We start from the raw sequence: 3,961 nt of genomic DNA, 5'->3' as shown, positions 1-3,961 counted from the left end.
GGAATGCATCTCCCTTTCCTTCCAACACTTCAGTCTCTGGTCATGTACGTTATACAGAACAACAAATTCGTTCTGCAAATTCCTGCCCCCACAGTTGCAAGAGATGCAAAAATGTATTCATTGAGCAAACACCTTTGAGTACCTACTATCTAATAAGCAAAAATGCTCTGCATTTAGTGTGGTCTTCTGTTGTCATGAAATGGGTTGTTATGTGAAAGGTTGAAGGTTTGCATCTACCCAGAGCTACTTCAGAAGAAAATCCAGGCTATCTACTATAAAGTGAGCCATTGCAAACCCTAGAGAGCCCAGCTCTGCTCTGACACATGTGGGAAGATCTTGATTAGGCTAAATAGCAACTGATTTTGGTTTGGTTTGCTACAAAAAACCAGCGTGGTCTGGGGTAGATCAGGGGCTTTTAGGGAAAGAAGTGAATAGAGCTGCAGGTGGGAAATATTACATGTGGTTTGGATAGCAGACCTCATGGATATTACCTCAGAAGAGGGAGGACCAATAAGGAGGGCAGGAATTTAATTCTGGAAGGACTTGCTTGCCATAAATTATCTTAGTGATTCTCAACTCCAACACATTCTCAAATCAGCTAAATCATTTGGGAATGTAAACATAATATTAGGCCCCTAAATAGAAGAACTTGATTGGCATTTCTCAAGCTAAAAGAACTGAAAACTAGATTCAAGCCTAAAGTTGCAAAACTTGGAGGTTTGATGGGAAAACAAAAATAATGAAAAATGAAATGAAGATGGAAGAATACCCAGAATCACTGTACCGAGAAAAACTGACTGACATGGAAATTGTACTTGTTATTGTTATGTGCCTTCAAGTTGCCTGGGACTCATAGCAACCCGATGTGCAATAGCCCTATACCCTGCTCTATCCTGTGCCAATTTTATTGTCTCTGACATACCTATTTCCATTATCCCAGTTACTGACTCAATCCATCTCATCGAGAGTCTTGTCTTCCTCTTTTGCACTGTCCCTCCACCCTCCCAAGCATGACGTCCCTCTCCAAGGACTGGTCCCCCCTTGTAACATGTCTAAAGTAGGTCAGATTAAGGTTCAGAATCCTTGCCTCCAAGGAGCATCCTGATTTAACCCTCTCTAGGACAAACCTGTTTGTTCTCTTAGCAGTTCATGGTATATTTTCAGTACTCTTCTCCAGCACCACAGCTCAAAAGTATTAATTCTTTATCATCCTTAGTCATTGTCCCACTCTCTGATGCATAGCAAGTGATTGCAAAGACTATGGTTGGATTAGGTGCACCTCAGTCTCCAGTCTGACATCCTTGCTCTTCAGTACTTTGGAGAGGTCTCTGGCTGCAAACTTTCCCAATGCAATTAGTCTTATTTTTTTTTTTTTCTCCCTCGCCATTCATTTCATGTTAACAAGGTGTCAAAAAGAGCCAGGACATAAATGTTGGATTACATCTCATTGGGTTTAAACCTTCAAATTCCAGAGTATAAAAACAGCTTGTGCGTGTCCCGCCCTGCTACCTGGCCACTTTTCCAGACACCACAGGCCACCCACCCCTTGGAAGCCAAGGGCAGCGTGGTCTACTTGGAGCCAGTAGACAGCAGGGCAATGAGTCCCAATAAAGCACTGATGAACAAAATGTAGTTCACTGTGGGGCTGAAGTTCTTCAGAATAAAGAAGGAAGCAACGATGACCAAAACCAGAAATAGGGTGCTGTTATAAAAGATAGAAAATGCAGTAACTTCATAATCAGCAACTTCATTCTTCTTCTACAAGATTCTTTCCTCTTTCTCCTTCTGAGACATCTTATTATCGGCTTCAGAAAGCTTCCGAGGCACTTCTCTGGAAACAGCATCCTCTCCTGAGCCATCTTGTGCTTGAGGACGGACATTCTTGTATGCAAAGGCTGCCAGGTAAGTGCTTACTAGGGTCATCACACTATACAGACAGCAGACTGAACGAGGTCCATATGCCATATTCGCCTGTAGAGCCAGATAGGGATGGCGGACACAAAGAAGGCGTTGCCGAAAAACAGAGCAGAGGTCTTGGCCAAAAGGTTACGGCTGAAATCCTGCAGGAGCAGATCCTCCTGGGACTGCTGCTTGGAGGCGCCTTTGGGAACCTTGGCAGAGCTGGAACCGAGAGGCAGGAGGGCTGGGCGGGGTAGCAATTCGTCTTTTAATTTCCTGGCTGCGAGTACCAAGAGTGTTGATTGTGGAGCCAAACTCAAGCTATTTACAATCTCAGTCTCTTCACCATCCATCACAGTGCTGCCAGTTGGCTCAGTGGAGAGGATCCTTGTTTTCTTGATGTTGAGCTTCAATCCATATTGAAGGCTGCAGTCCTTGACCTTCTGCAGCAAGTGCTTCAGGGCCTCCTCAGTTTCAGCAAGCAGGGTTGTGGTATCTGCACATCACAGATTGTTGATAAATCTTATTTTAGAAAATATCCTTTGATTAAAAGCCAATGGCAAGGAAAGAAGACATTCAAGTTGCACTGAAGATATTGGTGAAAGAAAGAAAGGAAGGAAGGAAGGAAAGGAAGAAAGAAAGGAAAAAGGCCAAGGAATTACGGAATAACAAATGGCATGTTTCAGATGACAGCTACTGCTCCGGGCATGAGCACCAGACTATACAAGGAAACCTGGAGGATACCTGCCTCGCTGACCTTTTTGGAAGAAATGCATATTTGCTCTCATTGTCAAGAAAAGGAATTCAATAGAATGTAGAGATTATTAAACAGTAGTATTAATATCACACACAAGCAAAGTACTGTTGAAGATCATTAAAAACTGACTAGAACATTCCAGAGAGAGGTAACTGTCAGAGATTCAAACTGGATTTAGAAGAGGCTGTGGCACTAGGATTATCATTGCTGACGTCAGACAGATCCTGGCTAAAAACAAAGTATACCAGAAGAATGTCTTTTTGTGCCTTATTGACTATGCAATGGCATTTGATGTATGAGTTGTAACAAATTATGGTTACCCTTTAGAAGAATAGGAATCCCGGAACACTTTATTGTGTTCACGTGAAACCTATGTCTAGATCAAGAGGCTCTTGTGCAAACAGAGCAAGAGAACATCATTGTTGTGTACCGTTGAGTTGGAATCGACTCATAGCTGACCTTCCAGTGGGTTTCAGAGGCAGTAATCGTACAGGAGGAGATTAACCATCCTTATCCTGAGAAGCAGCTGGCTGACTAGAATTGCACACCTTTGGATTAGAACTGGATGCAACAGGGATTGCAGTGCAGATTTTTAATACTAGGCCACAAGAGCTCCCTAACATTATATAGTTTAACATTTAAATGGTGTACATTTGGGTTGATATTCTTTGGGCATGTTGCAAGGAGGGACTGGTCCTTGGAGAGGGACATCATATTTGGGAAAGTGGAAGGGCGGTGCAGGAGAGGAAGACCTTTGAAGAGATGAATCGATTCTGTGACTGGAATGATGGGAATGACTGCATTTGAGATGGCTAGGTTGGCACAGGATAGAATGGCATTTAGGGCTCTTGTACATAAGGTCGCTATGAGTTGCAAGTGACTCGATGGCACATAACAACAACAACGACAACAATATTTGGGTTGTATCCTTTTACCATATCTACTCAATGTATGAGTATGCATATCTACTGTATACTGAGCAAATTATTCGACAAGCTGGACTCTGTGAAGAATGTGCATCAGTATTGGGGGAAGATTCATCAATAATCTTTAGTCTGTAGGTGGTGCAACCTTGCTTGCTGAAAGTGAGGAGGACTTGAAATACTTGCTGCCAAAGATAAAATACTAGCAGTCTTCAATATGGATTGTATCTCAATGTTAAGAAAACCACAATTCTTACCACTGAATTCACAGCAACATCATAATATATAGAGAAAAGATTGTTAATGAATTAGTGATTAATTAATGAATATAGAGAAAACTGTTAATGAATTCATCTTACTTGGATGCACAATCAATACACTT

General features: G+C 42.1%; 1 pseudogene; it reads right to left on the bottom strand.

Moving 5' to 3' along the window:
- Positions 1-1,569: 1,569 nt before the first annotated feature.
- LOC102861557 lies at positions 1,570-2,675 on the bottom strand (annotated as a pseudogene).
- Between the last annotated feature and the right edge of the window lie 1,286 nt (positions 2,676-3,961).

The sequence above is a fragment of the Elephantulus edwardii genome, unplaced genomic scaffold (genome assembly GCF_000299155.1).
Source record: "Elephantulus edwardii isolate Elephantulus edwardi_28Jun2011 unplaced genomic scaffold, EleEdw1.0 scaffold00031, whole genome shotgun sequence".
Classification (NCBI taxonomy): domain Eukaryota; kingdom Metazoa; phylum Chordata; class Mammalia; order Macroscelidea; family Macroscelididae; genus Elephantulus; species Elephantulus edwardii.
The sequence above is the reverse complement of the archived record's forward strand: the minus strand, read 5'-3'. Positions and strand labels throughout refer to the sequence as shown.